This window comes from Physella acuta, unplaced genomic scaffold, assembly GCF_028476545.2.
Source record: "Physella acuta isolate Inbredline_101_S28 unplaced genomic scaffold, ASM2847654v3 ptg000146l, whole genome shotgun sequence".
NCBI lineage: Eukaryota > Metazoa > Mollusca > Gastropoda > Physidae > Physella > Physella acuta.
In genome coordinates this window covers 56,432-70,000 of record NW_026731665.1, presented here as the reverse complement: position 1 = coordinate 70,000, position 13,569 = coordinate 56,432, and positions in this window count along the sequence as shown.

Genomic DNA, 13,569 nt, shown 5'->3' with positions numbered 1-13,569 from the left:
ATTTTTGCAAAAAGAATTGCGCACAAAGCGAACGCCGAATAAAGATGTGTATAATAGTGCGGAATATTATTAGTACTTTATAAATTCACATACGTTTTTTGAGAAATCGGAAAGAGTGAAAATTACTACTTCTGGTCAACGGAAATTTGACAAAATTTGACAGAAGGTAGAAAATTAGATATTTTACTTACATGTGATATTTCATTTATCTATCTAAAATAGCACTCAAGTTATAGCCTTTTGAAAAAAATTCAAAGTAGAAAAAGTACCACTTCCAGTTATCGGAAATCGCTCAAAGTCGTTACGGATCTACGATTTTGATAAAATACTTATATATGAAATTTCATCAACCTAGCTGTAACGGTACTCAAGTTATCGTATTTACACACACACACACACACACACACACACACACACACACACACACACACACACACACACACACACACACACACACACACACACACATACACACACACACACACACACACACACACACACACACAGACATACGGACAAGAATGCAAAATTATGTTTTTCCGTATCAGTGAGGTGTAAAACGTCGAGATTTGTAAAAATCTCGATTTTATGTTTTGCACGATTACAAGACTTTCTCTATAATTCGTATATACGAGAAAGTAAAAATGAACGAACATTAAATTCAAATTTTTAAAAAATATTAATAAGGGTCGGCTGTGTGCCCTCTAAACTGCCTGGGTCCCCCCCCCCTCACAACCCGCACTGTGGGGGTCGAGCGGCACTGTAGTTCCGCCCATGAGTCCGTACAGTTCCTGCGATTATCATTTGAACATTGGTCTAAAGTCAAATCAATTCGAATACTACCACAAGACGATCACCTGAACATTGTTCATTCAAACACAACTGTTACCGCAACTTTGATTAACACTTCTATTACAATATTCGTTTATAAAAAGTTTCGCTTTTTACGGCATACTCTTTAAAAAACGGTGTATTTAGTGCTTAATTGATTCAATTGTCAAGTTTTAGCTGTAGAAAATAGTCAGTATAAACACAATTAAAAATGGATCTAAAGCACATCCAGTCAATGACGTCACCAGAATACAGATGAGAAGAAAACAAACTTTGCTACCATTTCTAAAACAATCACTGAAACTAATTATAATCTGTACTGAGCTCTCCAAAATATAGATTTGAAATGTCTATGTGATCATACTAAATTTTTGAAAAAATATTTTTAAAATTATGTCAACCAATAAAATTATAGTTATATTTGTAAAAGTTAAAGCCGTTTGGAAACCATCGATTACACTAATTTTTATATTTTTGTATCGAATATAAGCAGTTGAAAAGCCGTCTAGAATTTTTTTATCAATTCAAATATTTTAAATATCCGCCCTCGACCTCTCCTTGAAGTCAACCGGAATGGCCAGGGAGAGTAAAACAATAAAAGTCAGAAGAATTGTTTTCCATGATAAAAATACACAATAACATCCCCAATCACCAGAACACCCTGACTCTACTAATCCAACTTAAAAATAAAAGTGCTTGCTAGATTATTATTATATTACAAGTAATTATTTCTTTGACTATTTCTAGACTTAATGAAACTGGAAGTAATTTTGTACTTATTACACAAATGTTTTAAAAATATTCAATTTTTGCGACAAAAATTTGGAATGCTTTGGAAACAGCTTTTTAAGTCTATTCAGCAAACCTTAACATTTGTGGTGTACATATTTACACCTAACCGAACTCTGTTTTACAACAATCAACTACGCACAAATTACTACGCAACAGTTGTTTGATTTTGGAGTTTTCTTTCACATACATTCACTCACACATTCTAACATCCACACACCCTTTATGTATTCACGAACATACATTTTCCCGGACAAATATTTTCAAGTACACCTGTTTACGTGCGTACTTATTCACAATGACACAATACCATAATCACGTATTAACGTAAGAAAAAGATTCACGTACACACATATTCTCGAAAAACAAAAGTACACACATTTCATATACACACACTAACATACACACATTTATATGTACACATTTTGACGTACACAAATATTCATAAACGCCTTCGTCACAAGTAAAACCATTCTATGTTAACCACGGACTAGTTAAGCAACAAACCGCACACACACATACATAATATGTGTTTACGTTGGTTATTTCCAACTTCGGATATTCCCGATTGCGTGTTTTTAAATAATTTCCACGCAATACCTTACTCCGCCGGCATCTTTAATCCGCCGGTTTAAAAATAGCCTGGGTTTTCCCAAAATTCAACCTACATCACGGAAATTATAAAAGGCCACTAGACTTCACTTCTCAGTTTTACGTCACTTCACAAGCGAGCAATGAGCATAGAGAACTGTAAACGAATAGAGATAGTTTCTCGTCATAAAAAAAGGTGAATTTCTTGCCACAGGAGCATCTCTTTATTACACAGTAAAAAGTTATACACATTTGTCTGCTTTTGTCAGTTTTTTTTCTTTACGATAATTCAAACCTTAACAATGGGATCTAATGTCAGCGTAGAGGAGCACAACAAGGTAGTCTTTAGAAGTTTAAAACCTGGGGACATCGTCAAATTCGACCGTGGGTGTTACAGCCACTTCGCTCTCTATATAGGTAAGTGGGGGGTTAGTGCCATTTTATAGTGGTTTAGTTTCATTCACATTCATGTTGAATACATATTGATACTAAATTCTGAACGTTAGTGCAAAGATTATTTTTATGGTAAGGGTGTGTTGTTACAGGTCAATTCAAGCCTCATTCTAGATAAATAAGAGATGTGCGAGTGTGTATGTGTGTGTGTGTGTGTGTGTGTTTGTGTGAGCGAACTATTTAAAACAGATGCGAAAGTGTGATGTGTGCGACTTTGTGTGAGCTAATTTTTTTAAAACAGATGTGCGAGTGTGTGTGTGTATGTTTAAGACGCATAGACTAAATATATTCTTAAGTAGATAATCAACAATAATTAATTGAGTTAGTTTGTTACTTAATAAATATAAAAATAAAAACACCACAGCTACAAAAAAAAAAAAGCGAAAACAGCGAAAATTGAAAACTATAATCGATACAAAATCATTTCTATATCATAAACAAATTAATCATCAATTACTGGACGAATTGTCTCAAATCTAAATCACAGAATCATCATTCTGATGTTTCCCTGTCTCATACGCTTACACAATTTCTGACTGATCAAGCTAGACTAGGGGAAGTAAGCAATTCCAGTTAGTCGCCGACAACAAGACAGGTCATTCGCATTGTCTGGGATACTGCCTCAAACGTGACCCAAGCAGTGGCGGAACTAGGACCCCCCCCCCCCCCCCCCCCGCAAAATTGTTTTTTTTTGGGGCTAGGTTTATGGTACAACTGTATGTATCCAGCTCACGCGTCGGATAACCTTCTGATTTGGGGGGGGGGGGGGGGAATCCACAAACGACGTCACGTTTTTAACTACTTACAAAAAGCCAATCCCTCACGCACCCTAATGACTTCATTTATGAATAGTAATTGACTATTTATAATCTTCAATTAATTCTAAACGTTCTAAATAATTTCTAAATAATTATATAAAAAATAATCTTACCTTCCCTGTTTTGTGAATTAGATGCACCTAATACTATGCAAGTAAATTAATATTTGTTGTCTTGTGCTGTCTAGTGTCTGACAAAATGTGCTGAAGTGGTGAATGTACGGTTAAGAATTAGTTCGTAAATGATTCATTTATCTATTGATATTTGCGAGGCTAAGAAAGAGGGGTGGGATGGCAGTGGCGTAGCCAGGATCGTCTCAAGGGGGGGGGGTTCCAATTTTTACCCGGGGACAAACTTTCGATTTGCACCCCACCCCCTCAAACTTTCGAATTGCACCCCCCCCCCTCAAACTTTCGATTTGCACCCCCCTCAAACTTTCGATTTGCACCCCCCCTCATACTTTTTATATATATACCGAGGGGTCTATGGGGGGGGGGTATGACCCCCTACCCCCCCCCCTGCCTACGCCACTGTGGGATGGTATCCGGCTTAAACGTGACCCAAGGGACACTGACCCAAACGTGCCCCAATGCAACCAGCAAGGGCGGTCACAATGAATGGATTAACCCGAAGGTCTCGAGTTCGGATCTCGATCCGCCTCTGAGTCAACCCAGCTATGATGGGTACCTGACTCACGTTAGGGAAAATAAAAGCAGCCGGGCATAGTGCTGACCACTCCAAGCCTTTCTATGCGGAGAGAAACATATGCACTATCGATGATAAGGTTTGAAATGGAAACTTTATGTTCAGAGTTTATTAATTTTTTACCATCACTAAGAGCAGAGTTTCTTCCAGGCATCTCTTCGCTCTTCGAACGAAATGAAATTTATATAATGTATACAGAAAATATATACTTTTAACATTGTACGCCCCCCCGAAGAAAGTTTACCGCCCCCCTCCCCCGAAAATTTCAAGTGCCTCCCCCCCCCCCCGGAGAAAAAAGTCTGGAAGAAACACTGACTAAGATTGACTGTATTCGTGAATAAAAATACATCTGCATACAATTAACTTTAAAACGCATCCTATATTTCAATAGAACTGTTTTGAGACTTCTTATTAATTACACTGAGTGTAATTACTATAGGTCAAGGTCAAGTGATCCACCTGACGGCTCCAGCCAACGGTCACGGCATATCTGGCAACATCCGGTCACGTCACGTGGCATCAGTGGCCAGTGTTCCAGTGGACAAGGCTGTTGTAGCCGTAGAAGATTTTTTCTACGTAGCAGGCAAGAGCAGGGCTTACAAGGCCAACGTATAGTAAGTAAAATAAACCACATTGTTCTTTTTACTTTCTCGTATATACGAAGTATAGAGAAAGTCTTGTAATCGTGCAAAAAATCGAGATTTTTACAAATCTCGACGCTTTACACCTCCCTGAGTTGGAAAAACATAATTTTGCAATCTTGTCCGTATGTCTGTGTGTGTGAATGCGTATCTGTTTGTGTGTGTGTGTGTGTGTCTGTAAACACGATAACTTAAGTACCGTTACAGCTAGGTTTATGAAATTTCATATATAAGTATTATATCAAAATCGTAGATCCGTATCAACTTTTGAGCGATTTCCGATAACCGGAAGTAGAACTATTTCTACTTTCAATGTTTCAAAAGCCTATAACTTGGGTACTATTTCAAATAGATAAATGAAATTTCACATGTAAGTAAAAGATCTAATTCTCTGCCTTCTTTCAAATTTTGAGTAATGACCGTCGATCAGAAGTAGTAATTTTCGCTATTTCCTATTTCTCAAAAAACGCATGTGAATTTATGAAGTACTAATAATATTCCCCACTATTATGCACAATTTATTAGGCGTTCACTTGGTGTGCAATTCTTTTTTCTACGAGATTTCATTCTATTTTAAAAAGTTTAAGTAATTAAAAATGGATTAAAAATCATGTCTACATCCCCAGTTGCATTCCCCTATTGTTTCAAATAAGAATAATCGAGAAAGTTTAGGGGAGATCACTCCCGGTTTATTTTAGTTGGCTCAATGGACAGCTGTAAGTTTTGTGTATGGAACAATTCTTTAAACACGTAGCCTAATTTTTCTCAATGCTGATAGGCAACTTACAACATACATTTAGTGAATTCAAGATCATTAATTTCTTTAAAATTTTGTTCTCATTTGAAAAATTTTTCTCTTAGGTATACTAGTTGATGAGAACTATATAAAACAACTACTAACAAAAAAAAATAAATTAAAAAATCTAATTAGGGGTCATCCGTAAATGACGTCACACTCATAGATGGTGGAGGTTTTAGATGGTGTGACGTCACACTTTAGCATTATAAAAAAGCAATCTTAGAAAATGAATTTTAGCAGTTTTTTCGTGTTTTTGAAAACTGTTTCAATAAAAAGTAATAGAAATTGATTAAATGGAAAAATATCGAAAAATTCAACTGCAATTTTGAGAGGGGTTGAAGACTGAGGTGTGACATCATATTAGGGGGGAGTATCTGGTTTTTTATGTCAATGTGTGACGGAGAGGGGGGGGTGTAAAAATCGTCAAAAAAGAGTGACGTCATTTATGAATGACCCCTTACATTGGAACTAAAGGGGAATCCAATGCTTAAATTTTAGACAGCTTAAATGCACGAAAAATATACCTAAGACAACATGAAAGTACAATAAATTTAAGATTAAAAAAAATAACAATATGTTTTTCCAATCTTTTTATCATTGGCAGCGAATGGGAACGTTTTGTTGATATAAAGGAGGTGTTAAAGAAAGCCGAATCAAAACTAGGTGAAGTGGAGTATCATCTTCTCACCTACAACTGTGAGCACTTTGTCAAAGATTTGAAGTACGGCAAGAGGTATAGCGAACAGGTATGTATACGTACATCACACTCACACACGCAAATATATACATATATATATATATATATATATATATATATATATATATATTTGTAGATAATATATATATATATATATATATACATTTATATATATATATATATATATATATATATATATATATATATATATATATATATATATATATATATATATATATATATCTTAGCGTACCCGTCCCCCGCGCGTTGCCGCGGGGATAGAAGAAAGTTTGACGAAATGTATTAGAAGGATACCACCAAAGCTTTTCCAATATAGTAGTACCCCTTACTCGCTATGCAGGACGCTCGATTAACGGATGCCAAGTGCCAACATAGTCGCTCTAAAACTCTGGGCGCCAAACCGTGTATGGACGAAAGTTTTATCCTATATGGCGCCGCCCATAAGAAACTTTAGTTCTCTTTTTCGCAGATATATTCTCGGGAGTATTCTCATCAACTCTCTAAAGTTTCATGGTACTCGGATGAACCGCATCCGAGTTTTATTTTTTTTTAATATACCGTGTATAGAGAGAAAAAAATCGCCACCCCCCCCCCCCCTCACGGGGGGCACCGCCCTTGCAATATTAAAAAATATTTGAGTGATCTAATCATCTCCCCAAAGTTTCATGGTACACGGATGAACGGTGTGAAACCGAAATAGACTTTTATTTTTATAAACCGTATATAGAGGAAAATCGCACCATCCCGTGGCGCCGCCCTTGCGAAATTAAAAATGATTTTTTACAGAACCCTTCCCCAAAGTGTTCTAATGAACTCACCAAAATTCCATGCCTATCGGATGAACGGTGTCAAATCAAACCGACTTTTATTTTTATGTACCGTATATAGAGAAAAAACAAATCGCGCCCTACGGGGGCGCCACCCCAACGAATTTGAAAATGTTTTTTGCGCAAAAACCTCCCTAGGAGGATTCTCAACATCTTACCAAAGTTTCATGGCGATCGTGAGAACGGTGTCACTGCAGTTCACTATTATTATTTTTATAAACGGTATATAGAGAAAAATCGCACCTTCCCGTGGCGCCGCCCTTGTGAAATTAAAAATGATTTTTTTACAGAACCCTTTCCTAGAGTTTTATAATGAACTCCCCAAAGTTTCATGCCTATCGGATGAACGGTGTCACTGAAATTCACTTTTATTATTTTTATATACCGTATATAGAGAAAAATCGGACCCTCCCGTGGCGCCGCCCTTGCGAAATTAAAAATGATATTTTTACAGAACCCTTCCCTAGAGTAGTATAATGAACTCCCCAAAGTCTCATGGCTATTGGATGAACGATGCCAAACCAAAATCGACTTTTATTTTTTTTATATACCGTATATAAAAAAACAAAACAAATCGCGCCCTGTCGGGGCGCCACCCCTGCGAATTTGAAGTTTTTTTTTTCGCAGAAACCTCCCCAGGAATATTCTCAACAACTTCCCAAAGTTTCACGGCGATGTGATGAGAGGTGTAGTAATGCATAAAGGACAGACAGACACACATACACACAGACATACATTGCTTTATATATATATATATATATATATATATATATATATATATATATATATATATATATATATATATATATATATATATATATACTAGCGTACCCGACCCCCGCGCGTTGCCGCGGGGATAGAAGAAAGTCTGACGAAATATATTTGAAGGATATCACCAATGCTTTACCAATCATATGTTCTTAACTGTGTCCTTCTTTTCTAAAACTGTGTTATTTAAATGTGAACAATGCTTGCGCTTGGATAATAATTATCTGGACACGGGTTTTCCTACACTACCGCATGAAAACCTTGAGTGTACATTAATCACTCACCGAAATAATGAGGTAGAACACACTTCGGTGACCACCCATGTGTCTGGGACGTAGAGGGGCCCTCTCAGGAGCCCCCCACCCCCCGATTACACTACCGCATAGGCGCAGCGTACGGCCCTTGGCTCCTTAAAACTAACAGGCGCCATCGTGCTCATAGGATAACCCAGCGTGCCAATAGCATCCTGTAAACAATGATGCAGATTTCGTCATTGATATGCTAGCGTTACTAATGGTCTATTATTAGATGCTCGATCTCAATTTCTGACTGGATCGTCTAATAATAGATGCTTATTGCATCATTCGGAAGGTGACGAAACTGTACAGGATTTCCTCGCGTTACAAAATTATTTTTTAGAAGCCTGTTGAAGTTTTACCACTGAGTATAGTAGTACCCCTTACTCGCTATGGCGATGTGATAAGAGGTATGGTAATGCATAAAAGACACACACACAGACACACACACACATACATTGCTTTATATATATATATATATATATATATATATATATATATATATATATATATATATATATATATATATATATATATATATATATATATAAATATATATATATATATATATATATATATATATATATATATATATATATATATATATATATATATATAATTATGTATAGGCTATATACATTTATAAGTTACATCTTTGTGCTTGCTTGCCATTTAAGTATTTCAGTAACTTTACATTTTAATTTGAACACATGTTTTCATTACCATCAAAAGTAAGAGTTCCTCTCCAGACATCATGTGAGATTTGTTTTGACATGTTTGTTTAAAATTTATCTTAATTACCTTAATTACAGGTAATTGTAGGTGTTGCAGCTTTTATCCCCGGTCCGATGGCTGTGGTTTTGATACATAGATTAAAGAACATGTAACAGCACTCTTACTCAACTGTCTGATCACACTGAAAGGCTGACAAATAATGCAGAATACTGATTTGATCATACTAAAAGGATGACCAATAATGCAGAATACTGATTTGATCATACTAAAAGGATGACCAATAATGCTGAATACTGATTTGATCATACTAAAAGGATGACCAATAATGCTGAATACTGATTTGATCATACTAAAAGGATGAACAATAATGCTGAATACTGATTTGATCATACTAAAAGGATGACCAATAATGCTAAATGCTGATTTGATCAACTGAAAGGATGACCAATAATGCTGAATACTGATTTGATCATACTAAAAGGATGACCAATAATGCTGAATACTGATTTGGTCATATTGAAAGGATAACCAATAATGCTAAATGCTGATTTGATCATACTGAAAGGATGACCAATAATGCTGAATACTGATTTGATCATACTAAAAAGATGACGAATAATGCAGAATACTGACTTGACCTCACTGAAGGTGAAGAAAAAACCTAAACCTGACAATTTCACCTTGACCACACGATCCTACATATGACCGCGCTACTATATACTGCTGAAACTGTAGCAGTGCTGTCCTCTAAACACAACGCCAAAGTCAAATGAAATTTACAATTTAACTTTTGTATTACTACTTTTTGCAATCCCATATTTATGTCAAATGTTCTTATATAATGCTACTGCCAATTATAACAATTTTGACTAAGTTTATGTAACATATTTATATATATATATATATATATATATATATATATATATATATATATATATCATATATATATATATATATATATATATATATATATATATATATATATATATATATATATATATCTTTACATATATTTATATATATATATATATATATATATATATATATATATATATATATATATATATATATATATATATATATATATATATATATATCTTTACACATATTTATATATATATATATATATATATATATATATATATGATTAAACACAATTTATTAATATACAGTGATAGAGTGAGTGCTGATGAGATATAACTTGAAGCTGTCATTTAAAAAAAAATTCTACCCAGAAATCAAAAAATTAAAACTATTCACTAAATTATCCTCATTGCGCTTAACACTTCTGCCATTGTATAACCTTCACAGGAATCTTCCAATTTACATCTCTGCTTTAAAGTTAAAGTCCTAGATACGCAATCTACAAATTGTTTTTATGAGTCAAAAAATCTTCTGCAATGAGATTAAATAAATATTTTTTACATTTGTCATGTCTTTGTGTTAATCTTATGGTTTCTGGTAAGAAAATCATCCCAGATAGGTTGATATGACCAACTTAAATAACATATGTGTATGTTTAACAAAGCAATTCAAATCTTATGTGAGTAGAACATAAACACTTTGTGATTGATTAAAGCAAGAAACTTTTTAATGCACACTTAATAAACAACCAAATGTTTTAGGTTGTCAGTTTTTGTTGTCCTGTGCTGCACTAGAATCAATACAAAGTTAGGTTTCTGTCTATGAATGACAATCAATCAATGCAAAGTTAGGTTTCTGTTAGTAAATGACACATTCATCAATACAAAGTTAGGTTTCTGTCAGTGTATGACACATTCATCAATACAAAGTTAGGTTTCAGTCAGTGTATGACACATTTATCAATACAAAGTTAGGTTACAGTCAGTGTATGACACATTCATCATTACAAAGTTAGGTTTCTGATAGTGAATAAATATTCATTAATACAAAGTTAGGTTTCTGTCTATGAATGATACATTCATCAATACAAAGCTAGGTTTTTGTCTATGAATAAAATTCATCAATACAAAGTTAGGTTTCTGTCTATGAATAACATTCATCAATACAAAGTTAGGTTTCTGATAGTGAATGACACATTCAAAAATACAAAGTTAGGTTACAGTCAGTGTATGACACATAGAACAATACAAAGTTAGGTTTAAGGAATGACACATTCATCAATACAAAGTTAGGTTTCTGTCTATGAATAACACATGCTATATGCCAGTCAATACATTATTGTCAGTGATTACACAACACAATGTAATTTATATTTGATTTAAGATGTATACTTCACAATAAACAATGCTGTTAGGTGTTAAATACCATATATCAATGTAAACTAGTTGTGGTGATGTGATGTGTATGAAAGGTGAGTGCGATGGACGGATCACTGCTTGTAAGTGTTTATATAGTGGTGCGCGAGGCTGGGTGTGTTGACGTGTGTGTTGTTGAACGGAGTGAACGAGGGTAACACGGGAAGCGACTGGTCGAGTGTGTTGTGAGCGAGAGATTGGAGGTGTTTAGGGATGAAAGTTGGACGTTATAAGGCTGGAGTAAGAAGTGAATGTTGGCGTTTGAGATGGACGAGATGAAGTAATATGATTGAACTGGTTGTTGTTGCGTAACTTTACAGCGTGCTGTTGTTGCTCACAAGCTGTGTAAGTACGACCATCCTGACACCCTCAAACAAGTATACAACATATTTTTTAAATACCTAAACATGTTTTAAACAAGAGCAGTATTTTAAATGTATAATTTGACTCAACAAAATTGCGTTGATCTATTTTCAAAATTTAATACAGCTGTATTACTTGTAACAAACACTTAATTAGCGTAATTAAAAGCGGCAGTAAATACAAGAGTTACGTCATAGATAACACGACAACACGACATCACAACATCACGACATCACGACAAATCATACATCATTAAATAGATGACGACGCTACATCAATTTAATCACTCTAGGTAGAATAGATAATTTAAGCTGTGTCGTAAATTATGCTATAGTAACTTTTAAACACACACCTACCGTAACAATTTAAAATTTACTTTGATCTTACGCGAAGTTTATTTAAAGAAGTTGTGATGCTCTTGGCAGAAGATAATCAATAAAGTAGACGGTAAAACTATAGATCTTTACATTTCAGACAGTGGTTATTATTTTGTATTATTCTACAGGCGGATTCCTTATAAACATAGAAAGTTAGTATATTACCTAAACTTACATTGTTTTTAATTTTAAAAGTTAATATAGGAAAATAATACAGTGGTATAAGACTTTATTTGAAGATTTGCGGAGTTACTTCCTTGTTTCGGTGACTGGGTGTGTCTGAAATGAGAGATTGTATGTGATTTAACCAGGGACAGAAGGGAGACAACACGATGACAAATGTATCAGACAGTTCAGTAACAGAAGAGTTACTGGACCTGATGTCAGACCAGCAGCTCGCATCACTTAACCTAGGGGTGAACATCATCCTCTCCGCCGTCATCTGCTCCATCGGCTTCATCCTCAACATCATCAACATCGTTATCTTCGCTCGCATCGGCTTCACGGACAGAACCAACATCCCTCTCATCAGCCTGTCCTTGTCTGACGCTGTGGTGATGTGGACGTTGATGTGGGAGGGAGTCAGCTACAACCCCCTCTTGCTGCGGGAATTCCCCTTCGTGGACATCCTGGAGGTCAAGTACATGGTGTTTGGCTGGCCCCACATGAGCTTCATTCGCATCTCCGCGCTCACAACGGCCTTCATCACCTTCGAGAGGTTTCTGTGTGTTGCTCTCCCCTTTAACGTCAGGACAATCTTAACTCGAAACAAAACGGTAGTAATCGTAGTCGGTATTTATATCTTCATGATCGCCAGCACGATACCAGCGTTTATTGGATCTGGAGTCGGGGAGAAGAATCGTCCAAGTTTAAATCACACGGTAGTCGGATTCGTTTATTACGATAACGGCTACGCTTTAGAAAACATCTCGAAAACTGTGAACGTTGTTACTGAGATATCGTCTTTTGTAATCGTAATCGTGTTTTCTTGTGGGTTAATTCGATCTTTTGTAAAGAACAACGTGTGGAAAAATTCACAGACAGTATCGATTCAGTCGACTCGCGATAAACGGGTGGTAAAAATGGTGATTTTGATATCCGTGGTTTTCATAGTTACCTCCCTGCCTGGCGTGGTAGGGATATCTGCAGTTATAGCGGTGACTGATTACAATGTTGGTGGGCGGTTTGAAAATATTTTTTTCGGTAGCTTTTCTCTGTTCTTTTTAGTCGGCTCAGCCTCTTCGATATTGAACTTCTTCATCTACCTGAAGATGAGCTCAAAGTTTAGAGTTTTTAACACAATGATTCTGGCAAGGTGTGGACTAGGAAATCACATCTGCTGTGGCTCTACCAAGTTTGCGACTCCCGCCTAAACACACTTCTGCTCTGTCGTGAATTGTTTATTTATTTAATTAATATAGAAAAGCTGTGTGGCTGAAGTATCCTAATCCAGGAGCAGTTGTACACTGCTGATTATTTTGTTGTCGTGATACATATTAAATTAAATTAACTTGTTCGTGTTACCAATTATACGATATTAAGACAGAAGCCACGACAGTCAATTGTATTTTTATTGAAA